This window comes from Mirounga angustirostris, unplaced genomic scaffold (genome assembly GCF_029215605.1).
Source record: "Mirounga angustirostris isolate CCGP_5_RB_7025 unplaced genomic scaffold, mMirAng1.0.hap1 SCAF_7, whole genome shotgun sequence".
NCBI classification, from domain to species: Eukaryota; Metazoa; Chordata; class Mammalia; order Carnivora; family Phocidae; genus Mirounga; species Mirounga angustirostris.
Genome location: NW_026991715.1, coordinates 114,570,816 through 114,594,918, shown reverse-complemented (window position 1 = coordinate 114,594,918; position 24,103 = coordinate 114,570,816). Strand labels below are relative to the sequence as shown.

General features: G+C 43.3%; 2 long non-coding RNA genes across 3 annotated transcripts in view; one reads left to right on the top strand and one right to left on the bottom strand.

Moving 5' to 3' along the window:
- Window positions 1–24,103, bottom strand: part of LOC135365427 (uncharacterized) — a 141,362-nt gene that overhangs the window by 75,245 nt on the left and 42,014 nt on the right. The window lies entirely within an intron of this gene.
- Window positions 1,006–22,665, top strand: LOC123853175 (uncharacterized). 2 transcript variants are annotated; one of them, XR_010413270.1, is made up of 6 exons: window positions 1,006–3,645; window positions 3,742–3,872; window positions 5,381–5,550; window positions 11,059–11,229; window positions 12,246–12,361; window positions 13,447–22,665. It is a non-coding gene; the product is annotated as an uncharacterized LOC123853175 (long non-coding RNA). The 2 variants fall into 2 exon arrangements; XR_006793067.3 differs by having other exon boundaries at window positions 1,006–3,872.

Genomic DNA, 24,103 nt, shown 5'->3' with positions numbered 1-24,103 from the left:
CAGGTGTTCAAAACCAAAAAGGTTTTTTAAGTCATTTGTAAAACCAAATTTTATTGCAGTCTGGAGTCCTGGGTATTATGTCAGGAATCATATGCAATGGGATCATTTTCTTTTGCTCACATTTTTGTGTGATAAAGAAAATAAATCTGTTTGGCAGAACAAAGAATTGCCTCAGATGAAAATATATTGAAGAAAAGGCAGCATTATTTTCAACTCTGAGTGCCTAAAAGATAGGAGGTTTAAAAGAAAGAGTTCTCTGTTCTGGGAAAGATTAAATTTTTACACATTTTCTCAACAATTAAACATTTTTAAAGTAAATTCCAATTACTTCCAACAAATACTTATGTGAATGACCAGAAAGACAAATCAACATAAAATTATAGTAAAAATGACATTGATAACTAAAACACCCAAAACATGAGACATGTTGAAGACTAGAGGGGTGGGAGGAGTTTTACCATAAAAATCTGTCTACACCCAAGTTCCTCCAACTGGGCACTACATTTCACTCTTACTGTCCTAGTGGCCAAGGCAAAAGAAAAATTTAATAAATTATTTAGCTCTCATTTAAAAAAAAAAGAAAGAAAAGGAAGCAAAGATGTGTGCTTGTTCAATGCGACAGAGAACCATTCCTTGCATATATGAGAAAGTAATTAGGAGAATCGTTTACATAAGGTTTGAAAGCGTAATAAAAACTGTCATTATAGTAATTTTTATAGTATAGATGAAAACATTTTTTTTTTAAGATTTTATTTATTTATTTGACAGAGAGAGACACAGCGAGAGAGGGAACACAAGCAGGGGGAGTGGGAGAGGGAGAAGCAGGCTTCCCGCGGAGCAGGGAGCCTGATGTGGGGCCTCGATCCCAGGACCCTGGGATCATGACCCGAGCCAAAAGCAGATGCTTAATGACTGAGCCACCCATGCGCCCCTATACAAGGACTTTTTCAATTAAAAGCCCTACTAATTTTTTTTAAGATTTTATTTACTTGTTTGACAGAGAGACACACAGAGAGAAAGGGAACACAAGCAGGGGGAGTGGGAGAGGGAGAAGCAGGCTTCCCGCGGAGCAGGGAGCCCGATGTGGGGCTCGATCCCAGGACCCTGGGATCATGACCTGAGCCGAAGGCAGACGCTTAACTGACTGAGCCACCCAGGCGCCCTAGATGAAAACATTTTTAATTATCTCTGGCAAAAGGCAAAGCTGTAACAGCATTGAATCATGGTTTCTTGAAGGCACAATAAAATACAGATTCCCCCGGTGATTTCAGTTGGCACCGAAGTGACCACGTAGTGCTGGGTGTGGGGGTGGGGAGTGGTGGATTTGTGTCACCCCGTTTCCTTGGCCACACCACTCTGGGGCACAAACAGAGTGACGCCACACAGCGTGGCCCTGCCCTTAGTCAGCACTGCAGAAGGCCGGCGCCCCCACCCCTCCGGCTGTTCATGGGGATCCCCAGGGCTGGCCATGTGTGCTCTCCTGCGTGATCCTCGCAGCTGCCATGTGACCCCTGCACTCAGCTGGCTCCCTGTCGCCGTGTGTGTTGGGCCACGATGCATCCATTTCCACTGAGGACACCCATGCCCCTGAGCTGTAATAGCCATATGCTGCAGAGCCACGAAACGTGTCCCCTGCTGCTGTAGCTGTTGGCACGCGTCTCTGTCTCTCTCTCCTGTCCACTTACTGTGATGCCTCTCTCCCATTCTTCTTCTGTCCAGATTGGGCTGAGGTGGTCCTGGCACAAGCTCTCGCCATTTGGGGTTCCAGCCATTTTCACCCCAACCCCAGCCAGAAGTCACCATGACTCCCTCCCGTGTCTCCATCCAAACGCTGCCCACTGGGGCTCCTGGCACGGTCATGCTCTTGTTTCCTTCTGTCTCTTCTCCTTTAGGACATAGCCACTGGGGGCAAGACCAGAAATGTCCTGAGTTCAGATAAAGTGTGGTGCTTGTCACCCCTTTCCTCTCCAATGTGAGTCTATTAACTTGAACCAAGCTTGTGTGACAGACTTTATTCCCCTGGACTAGAGCCTTAGGTCCCGGGATGGGGGACCTTCTGTCGGCAATGCCCAGGTATGAGAATGCAGGGGGAACATGGCTGGAATCTGAGCGGGGACGCCAGTGACAGCAACATGTCCCTAATACCATTCCCGTCAATTGTTTGTTTGCGCTTTGATCCTGTCTGAAGCCAGCCTCTTCCAGAAAGTGCACATTCCTCTTCTGGCCTTACATCTTCCCGGAAAGGTGACTCCATTTGAGTCACAAGAGTCCCGGTTGCTTAACGGGAGCTTCATGCGGGCTGTTTGAGGTGTTATTTCTGCTTTTTATAATCACTCAGGAAGGGAAGTGCTGGTCTCCAAATTTTAAAGATGAAGAGGTTAAGCGGTAAGGTTAAGTGACTCTCCCAGGGCCACACTGGGCGACTGGTGGAGCTGATTCAAGGCCAGATTCATGGGAACCGAGCCTGGTCTCATCTTGATGAAACGGTCGAGTATTCCACGGTCCTTGGAACCAGAGCCTTCTTATAAACAGTTCTCTTCAGGCACATTCAAATATTTTCATCTTCTTTTCTGAGCATTTAAGACACAGATACGAGCTCCCAACACACAGCTTCTTGAATCCTGGCATAAAGTCTGCTCCTGGACTTTTTATCTTTGGACATTAATTCCATACATTCATCATTTTTTAACTAAGGGAAGCTTCTGGCTTTTGTATACTAGGAATGCCTCCCAGGGGTTGATCAATCCAAATTCCTTCCCTTCACATGGCTCCTTCCTGTAGAACCCCTTGGGCTTGCCCAGGCGGAGGAAGACCTTTCTGCGCCCTATTAGCACCCCCCTAAGCCCTTTCTCTGAAATGGACATTTCTTGGTCTATCTTTTTTCCTTTTCCACACGCTCAGTTCCATTTAGGGATTCCTGTGCTGCCCACACCTGCCTCCTCAGTGGAGCACGTGACCATCTCCTGATCATGGGATTGATTCGCTCAGTTTAGGCCCCGAGTGCCACTCCTGAACCAGACCGAGTCCTAGGACCCTTTCCACAAGCACTGGGGCAAAGTCGCTATCTCTTTTTGGCTGGATCTGAACAAGGAAGCATGTGACACTGGTCATCTTCAGACTGTGAAGGAGGGCAGCCAAGGCCCCAGAAGACAAAAGGGGGAGGCATGGTTAGGGAGCCCGGGGACGGAGCCACGGAGAGGGAGCTTCCTGAGGCAAACCCCCTCAGGGAGTTTTCAATCATGTGAGACAATTGACTTCCTTCCCTGTTTGGGCCTGATGGAGCCATCTTTTCTGTTGCTTGTGTTACAAGCACGGCAGACATACATTGTGCAATACTGAATTGCGTTTTTAATATCTCTCCTGCTAGATGGCAACCTGCCTGATGCCCGAGACACTATTGTTTGAGTGAATAAATGAAGGGGCCAAAGAAATGAGGGACGAGAACCCAGTTGCTCGTGTATGTTGAGGGCTCATTTAAGGCCGTTGCCACTTCCCTAACTATTCATTTCTCCTCCCAATTCATAGCCAGTTACCAGTTAAGAGCTGAATCCCTTGAGGAAACCTGAATCATGATATGCATGGCCAGAAATGGAGCTCTTCTTGCTGGCAAGTTCCCACTCCTCGGAACTTACAAAATCTTGCAAAGTAAGAAATAGCTCAAAGAGAATGCCGAGGATGAACCTGCATCTCTTATCACGCAATAAACAGAACAAGCTCTGATGCGTCCGTTTTTCAAATCAGGATCTTGGCAAGGAAACATTTTGGAGGAGTCCTCTGCAGGGATGTTGCCACTTGACTCTAAGCTCAGAAAGATTGGTATTTGGAGGCCCCCACAGCCCCCTGCTCCACAAACGAAGGCACAGGATGAGGTGGTGAGTGGGGTTTGAGTGGGTGTGGGTCTTTCAGTCTTTACTGTAGGAATCTAATAAATATCCCATGTTTTATGTGCATTCATGTGCAAACCGCTCCCCCCCCCCCCCCGCCCCGTCCCCCATTCCAGGCCACATTTTCCGTTGAGTCTCAAAATAAAAAAGTGAAGTTGTCACTGAAGCCCCAGGAGCAAAAGAACGTATGTGGGGATAGATTTCTTGCAGTTTCCCTTGGTTTTGCTTACCCTGGCTTTTGCCCCCTCATCCGCACCCCCCTCCCCACTAGAACAGCTTTGCTCTTCGGGAATTGCTGGTCAGGAGGAAATGCCCATCCTCGGCCTCTTGCTTTTACAACATCAAAGGTCGGGGGCCATGAGCCCTGGGCAGGAAACATTGCACACATAACTTTGGGTTAGTAAATCGGAACTAAAGGCTTTCAGACAGCAGCTGGGAGGAAATAACGGGTGACAGAGAGTATTGCTCCAAGAATCAGGTTCTCGGCCTGGCTCTGCCACTATTTTTGAGACTCTTGGCAAGTCCTTCGGCTTCTTTGGCCCTTGCTTCCTTCAAGAGCAAAGTAGGGTGGTTCTGGGTAGCAAGATAAGGCCAAATGGCTGGAGACATCCCAGTGGCAACCAGCAGAAGGAGGACGAAAGTCATTTTTCCAGTTCCTCTATGGTTTGTCTCACCAACAGCGATAGCCGCCTGGGAGCTTGCCTCCTGAATTCCTTTTCTCGTCCCCACAGATGGTCAACAGCCTCCCCCTCCTCACTCAGAAAGCCTCGTTTCCAAAAGGCTCATGGCCCCTGCCATGCTTTCCTATTTAGGACGAGAGAAAACTAATATTCACTTGGTAGGTGCTACGGTTTGAACATTTGTATCCCCTCAAAATTCATATGTTGAAATCCACCCTCCCGCCCCGCCCCCCGACGATGATGGTATCAGGAGATGGGAACTTCAGGAGGTGCTTAGGTCACGAGAGATTTTGAATGGGCTTAACGCTTTATAAAAGAGGCTCCCTAGCCCTCCCACCAAGTGAAGAAAAAGTGAGAATTCTGTGACCCAGAAGAGGGCCCTCATCTGGCCAGGCTGATGCCCTCATCTCAGACTGCTAGCCTCCAGGACTGTGAGAAATACATTTCTGTCTTTTATACATGACCCAGTCTGTGTATTTTGTTATAGTAGCCCAAATAGACTAGGCGGACCCCCAAATTGTGGGGATCACTACTGAAAGACCACCTGAAGGGGCAGCACAAAGGACCACACACCTCTACAAAAGCACAATCTATCAACTCTTCTACCAACCGTCATTTATTCATTTTTTTAAATTCACTCGTTCAACAAATATTTATGTTGAATTCATTCAATCACTCAGCAAATCTTACACTGCCAGGAATTTGGGGGTACAAGAGTAACCAAGGTGTAGACATTGTTTTCTTGTTGTTTAGTTTAGTGGGGGATACAGATTAATAAGTAGCCCTAAAAACACTAAATTAAATTGCTTTTGATAGAGAAGCCATGGAATGATATGGGAGTACACATGAGGGGCACCTATGTCCCTAGACTTCCCAAAGGAAATGATGCATGAGGATGAGCTCCAAGAGTTAGCCAAGGAAGAAGGGATGGGGGAGAGTCTACAGAGAGTGTTTCAGGCAGGAACAGCCTGTGTGAAGGCCTGAAGGTAAGAGAAGACACTGGGTTGCAACAGAGATTGCATGAGGATGAGGGTGGGGATGGGTGGAAGCTTGAATAAGGTAGTCATAATAAGGTACCGCTGTAGATTCTTGAGCAAGATAATGGCCAAAAATGCTTAAGGAAAACAATTCGTCTTTTCCTATATTCAGTGTGCACCAGAGGTGACAGAGACCAGAGGTGGGGAGAGGTTGATGGGTATTGGCAATAATGAAGACAAGGACTGGAGTGCTGTCCATGAAAACTGAGAATACAGAACTGGTAGCCACTGACCATCTTTCACAATAGCCTATGCTATACTTGGAGAGCCTAGAAGAGAACTCTGCTAAGTAATAAATGAACCCAAGAACTGTCATCCATTGGGTAGAATTTACCCTACACTCATCTGGACTTATTCAGTGTCATGGTTTTCAAACTGTGTCTAAAGATCCCTAGAGTTTCCCAGAGGGGCTCTAGAGACCCTATTCAGCCAAAATGGGTTCCGTTGATCTATTTTGGACAAATGGACACTTGAAAACCACTAGTCTACTTTTTCTACAATGTGCACGTTCTGTTCAAAGTCCAGTGTTCCTGGTGATTATTAAATTTGGATTTGTGTGTGTGAGTGTCCAGACTACTATTTTCTCTCTCAGAAGTTTCCTAGCAGCAACCCCATCCAAACCCCGACTAAAGATGTGATGGCTCTTTTTTCCGTTGTTCTGTTTTCTGTTGCCCTGCCCTCCCTGCCTAATTCCGGACCCAGTTCAACAAAGAAAAACCTTCCTCAGCAGCCCTCCCCATTTTAATTCTCTTGCAGCTCTTCTCTGGAGGGTGAAAAAAATTAATCTATTATTACTGTCAACACCAGTCATAATGAAGCATGAAAACTGACTGGGGAGTTTTAGTTCAGTCAAACTTCTTGAAGAGAAACGGAAAACAAAAACAGTATTTTTTTTCTTGACTAGAATGATCATTTCCCAAAGGAAGTAACAGAAGTTCTGCATTTTGTGGGAAGGGAAGAAAGGAACAGGTAGGAGGGAGGTAGAGGGTGTGGTGAGCAGGCACGGTCCCTGGCTCACAGGAGTTGTTCAATAAATGCTGGGCTGGGTTCATAGAGTCATTCCTTCTACAAACACAAATGCTAATCTCTAAGATAGTATTTTATTTGCCTCCTAAGTTATCTCCTGGCAAAGCCAACAGAGTCACCATGTAAAAGACATGCAGTGTCTGTCAGCTGGCTTGCATGTTTCCCAAGTTACCCAAGTTCAGCACAGTGAACAAGAACTAAAGTCTCTCAGACCCTGAGAGGGCCTTGAAGAATGACCCGAAGTCAACTGCCCAGAGAGATTCCCTACTTGTTTGCACAGGCCCACCTTCTCTGGCTTTCAACAACTCTCATAGAAAGCCCTTCCTGATATTGAGTTGAAATTAATCACCTGTAGCTTCTCTCTATTGCCCAAGAAACCCAGCGTGGGGGACAGGAGGTAGCACAGAATTATTCTAACTCGTCTCCCTCTTGGCAATCCTTGGAACACTGGAAGGTGGAGACCAAGTTCTCTGAGTCTTCTTGCCTCCAGGGTCCCTGTGTCCTAGTCTTTGAAACATTTCTGTGAAACGGGTCTTCAGATCCAATGTTATCCTGGTCCTTCTCCACCAAGAAGCTTTACTTTCCTACACCTCAAAGTATGCTGCCCAAAATAGAAATACCTCTGTATCGTCTTATAAGTGCAGAAGAAAAGGGACTCTACTCTGTCTGATTCCAGAGCCGACTGCTCGCTCCCAGCTTTGGCAAGTTTCTTAACCTCTAGGAGCCATGGTTTAACATATAGCCTCATGTAAAGTGCCAACTCAGCTGACCCACGGCTTCCTTATTCTTTAGTCACATATTGTGTGTGTGTATGAATTTGCGTGCGTTTGTCCAAATGTCAGAATTTCAATTTATCTTATAAAATTGTATCTGTTAGATTCAGGCTATTGTTTTTTTTCCCCTAGCTTTACTGAGGTATAATTAACAAAATTGCAATATATTTAAAGTGTACAATGTGATGATATATGTATACATTCCCACCAAGGAGTCAACACATCTCTCACCTCAAGTATTTTTGGGTGTGCTTGTGAGAAAACTGAAGTTCTTTTCTCTTAGCAAATTTCAATAAGACACTACACTATTATTAACTATAATCACCGCATTTACATTAGATCCTCAGAACTTACTTATAACTGAAACTGTGTATCCTTTTACCAACCCCTCTCCATTTTTCCACCCTGCTGCCCCCAATAACCACAATATTCTACTCTATTTCTATGAGTTTGACTTTTTTTTTTTTCCAAATTTGATATATAAGGGATACCATGCAATATTTGTCTTTCTCTGCCTGGCTTATTTCATTCAGCAGGCCATTGTTTAATGTGAGAAAATTAAAAAACAAACAAACAAAAAAAAAAACAAAAAAAACAAGCCCAAGCCCTCTTTTGCTTTATCTAAATAACTAATAAAAATGTTTGCCTGGTTATAATAAAGAACCAAGCCCGGCCACCACTGGAAAACCTCCTTTGGGTTGATTCTAATCTATTATTAACCAGCACCTTTTTAGTAAGTAATAATCCACTCAATTTCATTTTTCTTTTGTGAATAATTTTCCCTGTTAAGCAAAAGAATATGTGAAATTTTGTCAAATGACTTGAACAAGTCCAGAAACACCAGGGCTCCTGTGTTTTCTTTCTTTACCAACCCAGGAAACTATCACAGTAGGCAACGTATTTTCTGGGAACTCCTTCAGATCCTAGTAATCATGGCTCTTTCACCTCTATGTTTATGACTTACTTTAATGACTCACTTGGGAATCTCATTGAGGAATAGAAATTTTTTTTATTTTCTAAAAGAATTATACTTAATTAATAAGGTAATGCTAGTGATTGAAGCAAATAAATCCACATAAAGTGGTAGTACTTTATTTCTCATTCATGTGAAGTCTGTAAGGGGAATTCCTGATCATTGAGTGGTTCTGTCTCCAAGCTGTAATGCAAGGCTCTTGGCTTCCTTCACCTTGTGGTTCTGCGAGCCTCTTGGTATCAGATATATCTGATGCAAAGGCTAATGCAGGATTAAATGAAAATGATTGCAATAAAGATAATGAAAAGATTTCAGACTATAGGGGAAGAAAAGAAAAACAAAAGCAGGGATCAAAGAAGTATAGAGTATGTGGCACACTCAGATTCAGGTATGTGGGGAAGGTTTGAGGGATGCGGCTGCCTTATGTCAATGAACAAGGAGGAAGCCAGGAAATCCATCCCCTAACCTCACTGTCCTCCTCCAGGGTTCCACATTTTCAAAACTGAACCATTGTCCAAAAGGCAGGAGAGTTCACTGATCCTGTCCATACAGGTTGGCCCTTGGGGCACAACAGAGGGAGAAGGGTAGAGTGGGTCTTTAGAGGCAAACAAAAGATAACACAGGAATCACAACATTTCTGAGGTGAGAGTAGCATAATCCGACTTGTGTTTTACAGAGATTAGTTTGGTGGCAGTGGAAACAGGGGCTGGAGAAGGGAGATACTGGAGGCAGGAAGACCTTTAGGGAGGCGAGGGCCAGACAGCACAGGGCAAGGGTAGGACAAGAGGCAAGGGGGAAACACTGGAACCCGTGAATTCCCGGATGTGAGAGGCAAAAAAAAAAAAAAAAAAAAAAAAGGCTGAAGGGGACTATAAAACCATGGTTTTAAAAGGAAGATGATGAGTTCATTTGAGGACAAATTACCTTGGGACATCGATATAGAGATGTCCTGAGTCAGCTGAGCCCCAGGGGAACTGATTTTGTCATCTGGTTCTGCTGTTTTCTGGAAAGTGCTCAGAAACACACAGATAATCAGGCCTGGCCCAAAGCAAAATCATAGCTGCCTATCTAAATCATGTCTCTCTTAACAAAAAAATCTCTGGGGAGCAAAAGCTATTTTATATGAATTCCATTTCTTCAGGAATGATTTATTTCATGCTATATTGATTGCATTGGTTTCCAGAAGATGCCTGGTAGAGATGAGTACAAGGCAACACGTGCTACTTGTAATTTACATTGAACTTAAAAGTGCACGTTGGATTATCTCCCAGAGGGATGGAACTGAACCCGAGTTTGTAAACGTTAGCATTAGTCTCAAATGCATGTGTTAAAATACAGATTGACTCTGAATTCGTTGCTTAAAAACATGAAAATCAACACAACAGCTCACCACGCTCAGACTCCTGCTTGCCAAATATTTGTCCAAAATTAAGGTCACTTTGATATGATAACAAATTAAATACTCCAACTTATTCTTGACTGAATATTAGAAATCGCTTTTAAGAAATACGAAATTAATTCTAAATTGAACCTAAGTAAACAAATCTGGAATTTAACGTGGGTGGCATTTATTTGGGATCAACTGACTTTTACCCCTCTGTTTTCACATTTTTTTCCTCCCTTAAGTGGCTCACAATGTTGATTCTTGGGATTTTTGAAGAATATAATAATTTGGCATTAATTGTCTTGTCCTAAATTGGACCCAAGCACATACTGGTTTTCCCGACCACTCTAATTTTTGGTTAAATCTTCTCTGAAACCAGGTGGTGCCAAAATTCCCTTCATTTTTTTAATATCTTTACCCTCAACTATTTATAGTAATTAACTTTCTAAAGGGATTTGGTTAATTTTAGGTTGAACTAGTTTAAGTAAAAATATCTGGCCATTTTTATATTTTCATGTTTATAGATTGAAGTATAAGTAGCTATTCTTATATTGAGGCAGCTTTAGTACCGATTACAAAAGATCAGAAAAGCACTTTGAAAACAAAATGACTTAAGATTGCACATAAGATTCAGGATAAATTAGGCATGTGATGTTTAATCATGTGTATGATATCTCACAAGACTAGCTGGTGTCATAAACATTTACTCCGACAACATCTGTAGTAAGTGAGTCACATTTCAAGGATGGTTGACTTTTCAGGGCCCTCAGTAAGTAAGTTGGAAAATGTCCATTTCTTCTAAAAAAAAAAAAAAGTTTCCTTAAAAACAGAATATCTCTCTGAAATATTTTTGGATCTTAGTTACTGTGGCCCGAATTATCAGTTATTCTAAACAACATGGTTTGGGGTATGCTATGGAAGGAAACAACCCTAAATTCTCAATGGCTTAGAACAAGGTTCATTTCTCACTCAGGCATTCTGTCCATTGCCCTTCAGTGGGGCCTCTGTCTCACACGTGTACTCAGGGGGCAAGGCTGGCCGGGCCTCCGCTAACTGCAACATTGCTGAAGACAGCAAGACGCGGGATAATCACTGGCAAACCCTTAAAGACTCCCACCTGGAAGACATACACATCACTTCCATTTCCTTGTCATTGGTCAAAGCAGACCACATGCTATGTCTAACATTAGGAAGGCAGGGAAGGGTAATCTTAATCATGCCCAGAGGAGAAGAGTTGGAAATATGAGTGAAAAGCACCAGTGTCTACCACACCCACCTTTCTTTGAATTTTGTTTTTTTAGTTTCAGAAGAGAGTTGCCAGATCAAGTGAAATCAGAAAAGAATTGAACTTGGCGTTTGGGGTTCCTGGATTTCAAGGACAGAAACGGTACTGGAATCAACACGAACTGGGTCTTCTGGACATAGATTGGCTTGTCCTGAAATTTGCAGAGCTGTTAGGAACATAAAGCCTGGTGAGCAAAGGGTGCATGGCCATGGACAAGTTAGAGTGAGGAAATATTCCTTTTTGGAAGAGTGATCTCCCTTCTGATCTCTCTGCCCCAAAAGCTGCTCATTCTTGAACAGCTCTAGCATTTTTAGTTTAGGAACGCCTCATCTTTTGTTGCTTAGGGAAATACTTCCTGCCAAATGGTTTTAATTTTCTTTTTAGCTCCTTTTTCTTTTTTTTTTTTTTTCTTGGTATCATCTGTATTTAGTTGAGAAGAAAAGTTTGGGAAGGCATTAATCTGAACCATTCTAGTTGCTTATTTTCCAATTCATTACTTTTTATTTTGGATCAACTGACTTTTACCCCTCTGTTTTCACATTTTTTTCCTCCCTTAAGTGGCTCACAATGTTGATTCTTGGGATTTTTGAAGAATATAATAATTTGGCATTAATTGTCTTGTCCTAAATTGGACCCAAGCACATACTGGTTTTCCTGACCACTCTAATTTTTGGTTTAAATCTTCTCTGAAACCAGGTGGTATGCAATTAAAGTTGTTTCTTTTTATTTAAAAGAAGCAATCTCCATTATGGAATAGGTTCTTCCAAATTTTGAACAATCAAGAAATTCCTTTAAACCGTTCTATAATCCGGATGCATCAGAGCTTGGAATGACTTTCAGCCCGAGTTTGCTTTGAGGATAGACAAGATGAAAGCTCATGTTGGCAAAGAGAAGAGCTTTAGGATGGAGTCTAAGCCAAGTCTTTATGGAGGGTTCCATCAAATAGTGGGCCATGGAATTGCTGTGATTGCTGGCTCTAAGAGAGGAGAGAAGAGGAAAAGAAGGAACTAGCTAAGTTCTCTTCTCATAGAGCTCCTCATTCCCTGTTCCTAAAAACATATTATTTAACAAGTTAGCATTCTTTTCATACAGTTAGAGTGAGTATAAATAAAGGCCCACATGCTAACCACCCATAGACTGAGTTTCATAAAACAAATTAAAGTTTCATTTTTTAAAAAAATCAATACACTTTATTTTTTACAGCCTTTTTAGGGTCACAGCAAAATGGAGCAGAAGATACAGAGTTTCCACGTGCCACCATATCTACACGTGTGCAACCTCCCCCACTGTCTGTATCCTACACCAGAGCTTCACATTAGGTTATTTCTACTCCAGTGCCCTTTTTTTCTTTATGCAGATCTGAGTTTCTGACCTCTGTCAGTTTCCTCTCTTGAAAGAACTTTTAACATTTCTCGAGAGCCAGATCTATTGGCAAAAATTCCCTCATTTTTTATTTGTGTGAAAAAGTTTTTATTTCTCCTTTGCTTTTGAAGGATGACTTTGTAGGGTGCGGAATTCTAAGTTGGTGTGGTTTTTCTTTTCCTCAAAACACTTTAAATATTTCATTCTGCTTTCTTGCTTGTACAGTTTCTGGTAAGTCAGATGTAGTTCATATTTTTTTGCTCAGAGGTAAGGTGTTCTTTCCCTCTGGCTTCTTTCAAGATTTTTTTTTTCTCTCTCTTTGATTTTCTGATATTTGACTATGATATGCCTAAGCATAGGTTTTTTTGTGTTTTTTGTTTGTTTGTTTGTTTGTTATTTTTTGCCATTTATCCTGAGTGGTGTTCTCTGAGCTTTCTGGGTCTGTGGTTGGGTGTCTACTATTAATTTGGAGGTATTTCTTAGTCATTATTGCTTCAAATATTTTTCTTCTTCTTTTTTTTTTTTCCTCTTTCTTCATCTTATGGTATTCCTGTTATGCCTGTGTTACACCTTTTCTTAGTTTTCCCACAGTCCTGGGATATTTGGTTCTGAGTTTCCTTCCTTTCCCTTTTCTCTTCTTTTCCTCTCTTTCTTTCTTTCTTTTTTTTTAGTCCTTTTTCTCTTTGTTTTTCAGTTTTGGAAGTTTTTTTTGTCTTAGAGTTTCTTTCCTTAGCCAATTTCAGTCTACTGACAAGCCCCTCAAAGGCACGCTTCATCTCTGTTTCAGTGATTTTGATCTCTAGTGTTTCTTTTTATTTTTTTCTTAGAATCTCCACATTTCTTCTTACATGATCTTTCTGTTCTTACATGTTGTCTATTTTATCCATTAAAGCCCTTAGCCTATTAATCATAGTTTGAAAAAATTCCTGGTGTGAATAAGTCCAACATCCTTGCCATATCTGACCCTGGTTCTATTGCTTGTTCAGTCTCTTCAAACTATGTTTTCTGCCTTTTAGTATGTCTTGTAATTTTTTGTTGACAGGTGAACATGATGTACTGGATAAAAAGGAACTGTGGCAAGCAGGCCTTTCATCATGTCATGGTAAGGTGTGGGGGAGGAAAAGCATTTTGTGGTCCCATGACTGGAGTTGGGTATTTTCCTTCTGGCAGGTGGGTTAGGCCCTGACAAAACCCTGGCAAGTTAGGCTCTGGTTAAATAGTTTCACAGGGCATGTCTTGTTAGAAGAACAGAATGCTCTGGATTATTTCAAAATGGTGCCTGTTTCCTGACTCCTGCTGGAAGCATGAGGGGATTTTCCTCAACATCATTGTGAGAACCTCGTAGAACTCCTAGAGGTAAAACTCACAGAAGCTTGGGACCCCCCCCCCCACATAGCTGGATCCCCCTGGAGTATTTAGCTCTCAGACTTGTCCACTGCTAGCCTTCGACGATCATCACCGACAGCCCAGGTTTTCCCCCCACAGAGGTTTCTGCTCATGGGCTTCTGCTCCAGTAGTTGACATTCTCTGTAATTGCCTCTCTGCCTCTCTTCAATTTGGGGAGCATTGGTTTGCTCTGTGACCTCACTTTTTCAACAGATCTAAGAAGAGTTGCTGATTTTTCAGTATGTTTAACTCTTTACTCACTGTTAGGATGGAATGACAACTTTTAAGCTTTGTGCATGCCAGACCAGAACCAGAACTCCCTCTCATTTGTTTTTAAACTTTAAAAGTATTGAATGAATACCCATATTATAAAATGAGTCAGAATCCAACTATAGTGGTGTTAAAAAGACACAAACACACTTTATTTCTAAATCAAGTTTCCCCCAGGCTGGTGTAGGTGTTTTCTCTCTTCCTCTTTGTGCTGTCTCTCTTAGGGGTCTTTGCATGGGAAAGGCAAGAATCTGAGTCCTGGGATGGATATAATAGCTGGTGAGGACCTCCTGCCCCTCAACCTTCCCACCTCTCAGATTCTGGAATCCCTCAACCAGGACTGGGTTTTGGCTTCTTCTTCAGGAGCTCTTGACCAGGCTATGGAAACGGTGACTGTTTTGTGAACCCCACACTCAGGGCAGGAGGAGGTCTCCATTCCAGCTGTTGTCTGGTCTGTTGGGACTCCCTTGAGAAAAAGGTAAGATGGATAGTACGTGGAACATAGAGCGAGGTGTGGAAGGTAAGCGTGGTGACGGAGCACATCCTGGGCCACATGAGGCCCAGACCTTAGTCCCAGTTCTGCCACGAACTCATTGTTAAACACCAGGTCACTCACTCATATCCATCGGCCTCATTTGAGGTTGGATTCGGTGCTCCCTAGTGCTCGTCTCTGGTCTCAGCTCTGACTGTCTATGGATATGCTCCTCGAGGCCGGGAGGAAACCCCTAAGGGTTCTGTGAAAGCGACGTCTCTCAATCAGCGAGGCTGCTCGCTGGCAGAAAGGCCTAGAAGTAGCCCCCGAGGCACATCATTTCCCGTGCTCACCGGTGTGCTGCCCATTTGGGGGCCCTGGGAAGTGCTTACTCCAAAGCCCAAAGCACATTCTAGGAAACTTCACCCGGCTCTCTCTTTCTAGAAGTCAACCTGGGGCAAAGGTACCAGCTCTGAGGGGCGGGAGGGGGCCCCTAGCAGGCCAAGAGCTGGTGCAGTGCTCAGAGGATGAGCTCAGAAAGTGGGCAGGGTGTGGGCTTGAGCTGGTTGGAAAGTCCGAGGCTGGGGGGTTGCTCTGGGAGCCAGAGCACTTTAGGAAAAGCTGCCAGAATCGTTCAGACAAGCACTTGGGGGAATTTCAGTTGTCCCCAAAGTACCTTTTAATTTGAAAACAATCAGGAGGCAGGTCAGAGGGTTTTTCATCCTTTGGCAGTGAATGGCAATGACTGGGCTTGGAGAGCCTGGGCTGTGTTGTTCCAGGCTCCAATTAGGTGTGAGAAGTGGCTGCCGGGGCTGCCAGCTGGGGAGGAGCCAGGCAGCTCATCATCCCTTGTCGTATAAACACAAGGAGCTCTAGCACCAAGCCCAGAAAGACCAATGATACCATTCATCATGCAAAACTTTCCAAACACTGGAGGAAGCTCCAGGTTCTGCAGGGAGTGTGTTCCCCAGAGAGCCTCACGTGACGGCACTCAGAGATTTCTGAAACTAGAGATGCCAGGGACATAGCAAATGTCAGTGAGAGGATGGCGCTGAGCACCTTCCACCCGTCTCTCCAAGCCGGAGGGCACCAGGTCTCTACCCGGAGGAGGCGGGGAGGAGAGCTTCCGTGGGAGCCCCGTGACAGAAATGAGTGGCTACTTTCCCGAGGAGGCTCCAGGGTATGGGCTCTGGGTCAGGCTATGCAGCTCCGAGCCGGTGATCTTAACTTCAAGCCTCAGTGTTCCCAGTTGTAAAATGGGAGGATGATAGTGCCAAATCCATGGTGTGGTGGTGAGAATAAGTGAGACAACAGACCTGCGCATGGAGTACAGTGCACTCAGTAGAAAAAAGGTTTGAAAAGTTAGAATTGTAGTAAGTGTAAGCAATAAGAGAAGTGTTATAAGCCTAAGTGAGACGCTACAAACTGCTCTCCCAAGTTTCTGAGAGGCTTGATTTAAAGACTGCCAGTTGGGTGCTGGGTGGCTCAGTCAGTTAAGCGTCTGCCTTCAGCTCAGGTCATGATCCCGGGGTCCTGGGATCGAGCCCCGCGTCGGGCTCCACACTCAGCGGGAAGCCTGCTTCTCCCTCTCCCGCTCCCCCTGCTTGTGTTCCTGCTCTCGCTGTCTCTCTCTCTCTGTCAAATAAATAAATAAAATCTTAAAAAAAAAAAATAAAGACTGCCAGTTATATAGCACTTTGAGTTGAGCCTGAGGAAGACTTTTTAAAAAGTTAGGTGTTGGGCGCCTGGGTGGCTCAGTTGGTTAAGCGACTGCCTTCGGCTCAGGTCATGATCCTGGAGTCCCGGGATCGAGTCCCGCATCGGGCTCCCTGCTCGGCAGGGAGTCTGCTCCTCCCTCTGACCTTCCCCCCTCTCATGTGCTCTCTCTCATTCTCTCTCTCTCAAATAAATAAATAAAATCTTTAAAAAAAAAAAGTTAGGTGTTATCAGCAGCCCGTTTTATAGATGAAGACACTGACATTTACAAAGTGGTGGTGTGCTTGAGTTCGTACAGCTAGTTGGTAAAAAATGTCAAGATTCAAATCTGGGACTTTTGACGCCGACTCCTGTCTTCTCACGAGAGCACACAACAAGCCAACACAAAAATTATGTCAAACATCTTCTAAAGCCAAAGTACGCATAGCATAGGTATTAGAAGAATAGAAAGAAAAAAAAAATCCATAAATGCCCAAGTTCCCCAACTCAGAATTTCCATAATGATGAGGTGCTCCAGGTCACATGGGCTGACCAGCACTGTGGACCCACCTGACCGGGAAGAAATCCTCTTCTGATTCCTCTAGAAGTCCCACATCTGTGGCCAAGGGGCCATTTGCAGTCACTTTCTATGCAATATTTTCTTTGTTTTCCCCTTCACGTGGCAACCAATGAGTCACACAACATCTTCCTTTGTTATTATTATTTTTCATAAGAAGTCACTTCCACAGAAATAATAGAAAATTTTTCACAGGGCATAAAGTCCCTGAAGGAGACACTCAGAAAGCTGCAACCCCATAGAAAGGAGACTTCTAACCACAAGGTCTTAGCAAACCCTATTCTAAGGAGACTTGACCCCTCAAGGGGGAAGTCTTTAGGCAGATGACACTGCAGTGATTTCTTCACACCTGATAGAGGCATGACCTGCACTCCTCAAAGTTCCTCCTTCCCACCCATGAACACCACCTTCGGCTGTAGCACTGTTAGAGTAATGATCTTCTTGTAGGGTATCCATATATTCACATGCCTGCCTTACTTGGGAGGAGGGTCAGTATCCTTCTGCGTTTGTCCCATGCAGGGTCCGGCATTGATGGTGCTGCAAAACCAAATATATTGAAAGAGGAAGAGAGTGTTCTTTTGTATTCTGGATCCTACTGTTGGTTTTACCAAATGGTATGTTATTTTCTTTCATCTGTATGACCCGGAAGTTGTCTAGTGGGCCCCTGCCTCCTGGAGAATCCAGCTCAGCTGAACTCAACCCTACTCTCCCGAATCCAGAGCTGGTGGAAGCCTAGAGCCCCCTAAGAATCCTGTGAAATCCTGTGAGCCCAGTTCTCTCTCTGCCTGTTGGCTCAGTGCTATACCTTGCCAGGAAACAACCGCCCCTTTTCTGAGTTCCCCTAAAAAGGAAATAGGAGCTGAAAAGTCTTGATTGATGATTTTGGAGTAGAAATGGAGTCATGACCCAGCAAGGCAAGGAATTTGTGGCGGGAATCAGCCCCAGCCCTCTTCACTGGCCTCTGCGGGCCATGACCGGACACTTCCACCCTGGTGTCATCTCTCCGTTTTGCTCTGTGTTCCTGATACCTTCCCCTTCCCTTTCTTCCCTTGTCTTCTTATCTTCCCTCTTCATCTCCAAAGCAAAAAGGGAAGCTCAATGCAGGCCAGCTGTACTCTCTTCTTTGAAGTTTTATGGCCATCAAGCACCCAAGCCCCTGAGGTCCCAAGAACGTTTCCAAATGATAGCTATCAAGGTAATGAAGATTTCTTTCATCTCCAAATACAAGGAAATTAAGCAGTTTATAAATATTGCCTGACGGAAAGTCTTCTCAACGCTGTCTTACATCAAGAGAAAGTGAATGTTTTGATATTCTGAGGCAAAGTCAAAATAGAAACGAATTTTCAGCCCATCAGCCCGATTCTCTTCTGTACAGTGTATGGGCCAAAGCCCTCCTGGGGTTACAGACATCCGGGTCAGACTGTCCCCTCAGAGAAGTTCCTTTTCACCTCTGCCAGCCCCTTCTCTTATTTTCCTTGCCTTCTCATGAAAGAGAAACCCAGCAGTGAAAGGCTAAGTGGCGCATGTCTCAAATTCTGCGTGTCTCAAGCTCTGCAGCTCTGTCCCCACCCAGCTCTGGAGTGAGGACCTGGCCCCACTGGGGGTGCTGCCTGGGGAGAGGACGGGTCATCCGAGATACAGGGCTCACTGACAGTTGCTGTGCAAACAGCCTCTGTGCTGGAATTTGAGGAAATAGTGTTGCTATTTTGGGGTCTGTCAAGAGAGTGCTAGCCACTTTGATCATTTAAAACCCTAATTGACTTTCATCCCTCACATCCATTGCAGGAAAGTGCTAAGCCTTCCTGGGGCTTTCTTCTTCCTTTGATTGGCAGCCTGGGGCAAGTCTCTTTTCCCAAGACTCTGGGTTCCAAGTAACCAATCTGCAGGGGAACTTTCAGAATCCTATTTAATTTTAATGCAGAATTAACTGCTTTTCATTGTTGGTTGTCTTCACCCAAAGCCTTTAACCTCCTAGTTCCCGGTTCTCCTTTAACCCCATCCCTCTCCAAACCCATTCAAGCATTTAAAGGGAAATAAATCCATGGAAATAATTCTTAACCCTAAACACCTACATTTCACTGAAGCCAGTGAAATAGGCCAGTCAGTTAAACTTTCCCAGTGCTCCTCTCTCCACACCCAAACCCAAAAAGTATCCCAGCTTTGTTTGTTTTTAATGTGTCTATTTTTCTTGTTAAAAATAGATGTCCCTGGATGTCATCCGTGTCACAAAAATAAAACTCATTTGCAAAACTGAAAAAGAACCTAATGCCAAGAAATTGTATTTAGATCGATCTGGAGGGGCAAGTGCAAACGGGTTAAGTGTTAAGAATGATGGCCATTGATGAGGTATCTGCTTGATGATACTCAGACAGGGAAACTAAAGGGACCCCATGAAAAACTGCTTTTTTCACTCCTTTTCTTGCTTCTATTTTTGCTAGGACCTACACACCTGCCTTACATACACCTTATAGAACAGACAATGTATGTCCTCCTTGTGAAGGTCAAGGATTTAATGATTTCTTTGGAATCTTTCAACACAGTAGAGACCATCTAAGGAGTGACTGGGCAGGGTCATCAGGAATGTTTTCCAAGACCCCTGACTCATCAAGACCCCTTGCTCCAGGTAATAAGTGATTTATGGAGAACACCTAAATACTCCTCTGTCTTTGTTCCTGGATTACTGAGAAGACACGTGCACCAGACCACCCTCCTCAATAAAAACTCCAGGCCCCAGGCAAAGATGAGACTCATGCTTCTTTTCTTTCTGAGTCTCCCTGGCCCTCTGTCCATATCTACACTCACTCTCTGTCTTCAGTAAACTCTGCTCTTACTTCCTCTCAGCTTGAGTTTGTTTTCTATACTTCTCAAAGCCAAGGACCCTCTTGGCTGGTCCTGTAAGAACCCCACTCTGGGTTCTTGGACCCAGCCTGGCTGCATCAATATTAACCTCAAAGTGCTACAGGCCTAACAAAAGGGAACAGGCCTTCAGTCATAATATGAATAAGGTCTGAGAATCTAATGTATAACATGGTGACCAAAGTTGATAGAACTCTATTGTATAATTGAAATTTGCTGAGAGAACACAACTTAAATGTTCTCACCCCCCCCCAAAAGAGAAGCTAAATGTGTGAAGTGATAGATGGCTTAGTGAGCTTGATGGAGGTACCCTTTCACAATGTACACATATATCGGATCATCGGGGTGCACACCTTAAATATCTTATAATTTTGTCAATTGTACTTCAATAAAGCTGGAAAAAAATGCTATGGGTGTGTATTTGTCCTCAAAAACAGAATAATTTAATCAGATTCTATTTTCAGTCCTTCGGAGGATGGAGTAGATGGAGGAAGATGAAAAAAACTTTGCTTCTAGCAACCCCCATAGTCACATAGTGATTTTAATTAAGGCAACCTGATCAGACAGTGGCTCCCCCTCCCCCTCCCAGGGGTCACAGAATCAAGCATCTCCACAAGATGACTGATAGTTTGTCTGCAGTGTGCCTATTTTAGAGCTATTCCTACAATTTCCAACCAGCTATAGATACTACTGGCACTCATTAAGAGAAAAAGACTGGATTCTTAAGAAACCAAAAATGCCAATTCTTTGAATCAATTCAGTGTTCTTAGCTGTGATTAGGAATGGCACTAGCTTCTACTTATAAGAATCAGGACTTTGCTGTTTCCCTGAAGTCACTGTCAAATATGAGAAGAACCAAGAAATGAGTTTGGTAGGATGCGTACTAAATCATGATGCTTCTCGCAGAGTGATTTCCAAGAAATTTCCTGAACATTGTCCAGATTGGCAGAAAGAATAGAGTATATTTCCTGTGGCTTAGATAAAATTCTTACAATTAGAGCACCTCTGAAGAAGAAATGTTTGAACCCCAATAAGGTACAAGGTTCACATCAGTGAGCATTCAGTGTCACAGGCTGGGTCCCTGGATAGCAGACATGAACACAGAGATTAGTGTGTAGGAGGTTTCTGAAGGAATGCTCTTGGGATTGACACCTGTAGAAGAAAATAGAAGAAAACAGGATTGGGCATAGGGAGCAGTTGAACTTGGATGCTAGATTGGATATCTCAGTGGAAGACACAGTCATCCCTGTAGTGAATTCTGAAGATGGGATCGTGTTCAGAGGGGTGCCCCCTGCAGGAGGAGGGAACATACTCTATAGCCCTGTTGATTAGTTATTGGATATGGGCTTCCCAGGAAGGAGATGGGGCCTTTAGGGTGGGGGCCTCTTTTCAGCTGAGGCAATCCCAATGGGGGTGAACAGCCAACAGCAGTTTGTCTGAAACACTCCCTGTAGGATTAGGTCTTTTGTTCTTGAAGAGAGATCTGGGAGGTGCATCCCAGTGTCTACACCTTTGAGTGACATGAAAGCGAAGGAGTTAAGGTAAACAGTTGTTGCTATGAAAGCTGGTAGAATTTTTCTCATTTTTGCAGCAAATACAGGAATAAGAATGCACTCAGTCGGGTAAGTTTTTTTCCCCTTCACATTTGGCAAGATATTCCTTCACGAAGAACAATCTGTTGCTGATTTAGCACTGCGAGTGGATATCCTTGGTTTACCTGAATTGTGATCAAAAAAGTATAAATATTCTTATCCAAATCCACTTTAAAAAAAGGACGGGGAGATGGGGTAGATAAGCTATTCCTAGAGGACAACTTAGGACCCAAGCCAAGGCCCAGGCAGAGGCAAGGAGGTCCTCATTTTTCATAGGACTGGTCCTGCCACTTTTTACTTGGGCTCTCCAGGCTCTTACGTGGAGAAGGTACAATGCTGCCAGAATGTGGAGGGATTTGAAGGCATTTTGTTTGTTTGTTTGTTTGTTTTTACAAAGAATTTGGCAGTGCCCATGGCCTTTTGGTAGTTTCTCATTCTCTGGAGATCTATGTTTATTTTTTTCTAAACATAAGAAACACAGATATTGGGGCACCTGGGTAGCTCAGTCGGTTAAGCGTCTGCCTTTGGCTCAGGTCATGATCTTGGGGTCCCGGGATCCAGCCTCGCATCAGGCTCTCTGCTCAGCAAGGAGTCTGCTTCTCTCTCTCCCTCTGCCCATCCCCTCCTGCTCTCTCTCGCTCTTTTTCTCTTCTATCAAATAAATAAATAAAATCTTAAAAAAAAGAAACATATTTTATAGTACATGCATTTTATAATTCTAATTTGAAATTTTTGTGCTCTGATTCTATTGTCTGTTACTTCTGCTTATTCTCATTCAGGTTACCTTGTTTATGTGACTGATCATATTTGACCGTATGTTGGTCATTGTACTTGAAAAATAATTTAGGAATGACTGATGTCTGAGATGATGGAACTTTTCTCTGGGGAATATTTTTTTATCTATTCCTGGAACATTACAGGTAAGGGACCTGCTTAGTCCAAGTTCAACACTTGTGGTTCCTGGGACCATCCAGGTGATAGAAACCTGGGCTGCAAATCTACACAAGGGCCAGTTTATTTTTGGCTTTCCATTTGCCTGAGGGTATAGGCCTTTGGATCCCATTGTAATATATTTGGGGAGGAAATGGGGACTCCCTACCATGGGTGGGCTCCAGGCTTTGACATCTTTTTGTTTCCTTTTCGCCAAAACAGCACCTCGGTTTTGCGTGTTTCTTCAGGTTGATAATTGCTGTTAAGTCAAACTAGGTTCCTGTTTGCCTTCCTGGGATTTTGCCTTCTAGAGTTTTACAGATTAACTCATTATCTTATTAACTCCCAGATATTTTAATTAAAATAAAGTCAACAATTAATTTCACTCAGATTTTTTTTTTTTAAGTTGTTCTTATTGGAAAGGAAGAAACCTCTGGTTCTTCTTATCTATGGCCAAACCCTGCGGTATTCTTTATGAGAATTCAAGAGAGATCGGGAGGCATGTCATTCAGTATCTCAAACTTACAAGCTTATTTTGTTAGTTGAAGTTGAGTCAAATAGAGTCACATGTTACCTCTACATGGTTCTAAGGACTTCAGTGAAATTTAAAACTCTCACTAAGCATGGATCTGATTTTCCATCTAGAATGTAACCACATAAATATAAGATTTGGTATCGAATTATTAAAGTTTCTCTAAAACTAACAGGCTATGAGATGCAAACCTTTTAAAATAAAGCTATAGAAATGCCCACATCATCAATGATATTTTCATCTGTATGTTCTTTTTAACTTGTGGAGTGTGGATTAGCTTTTGATAGCTTAATTGGGAATGAGAAAATTTTAAAAAGAACTATTTTTTTCCAATACAGAAGGAGAGTTATTGTCAGTGATAAGGAGAAAATTCAGGTCCTCCTTATAATTATAGAGCTAACACCTAGTAATTACATGAGAAAAACCTCTCCCAAATAACATAATCTAAACCATCCAGTTTAGGGTCGTTTTCCTTATTTAAAAAGTTCCAAACACAATTAACATTGAATAATTTTTGGAAGAATCATAAACTTTCATCTCTCCCGTTCAGGATGACTCCAAGCTATACAGACAAGTTCCTGCTTTCGGGAACCAGTCACCCACAAATGAACCCTTATGACATAAAGGAAACCTGAGACTCCTTCTTAAGTGCTAGATTTATTTCCATGAGGTCAGTTTAAACCCAAAAGATTTTGTTCTCTCAAAGAAATTATCCCGTCGTCCTTGCAACGCTGTGGTTTATAACAGAGTTATTATTAGCTTTGACCACAATTATGCCACTCTTACAGCTTCCCCACCTGCCCAGACCAAGAGTGATCTCCCCGTCTCCGGAATGCTGGTTGCACTTAAACTTCATACCACTCCACTGGCACTTAGCATTGCGTAATGTTACTCAGCCTTTTAAGTGCATGGCTATCTGAAAATGATTTCTTCCCGGAACAGAGAACAACTCTTAATCACTATGCCAATGAACCGAACCCTTGAAGGACGAGGGCCCTGCCATGCCACGCCTCCTTATATGTCCCTGAAGTACCCACCCAGTCCCAGCGCCTCCTACACGATACGTGTTTATTGTGGGTAGTGATGATTCCTATTTGATTTGAGTGAGAAATGTATTTTATTCGTTGTTTCCTCAACTTCCAGCACATTGCTGGGTCCACAATAGGCAGTCAAGAAAAGTTTACTGAAGGAATGGACAAATGACCGAAGGGATGACTGGGTAGATGAAAACCTGGTTAGAAACATACACACAGAGAGTGGAGAACAGCGTGATCAGATTGGTCTTCAGGCTTCCTTTCTGAAAATGCAAAAGTTACCATACTTTCTTCTTTTTCTTTTCAGTGGACCACGGAAGGATAGACAGACTATGACTTAATCACTTTAACCAAG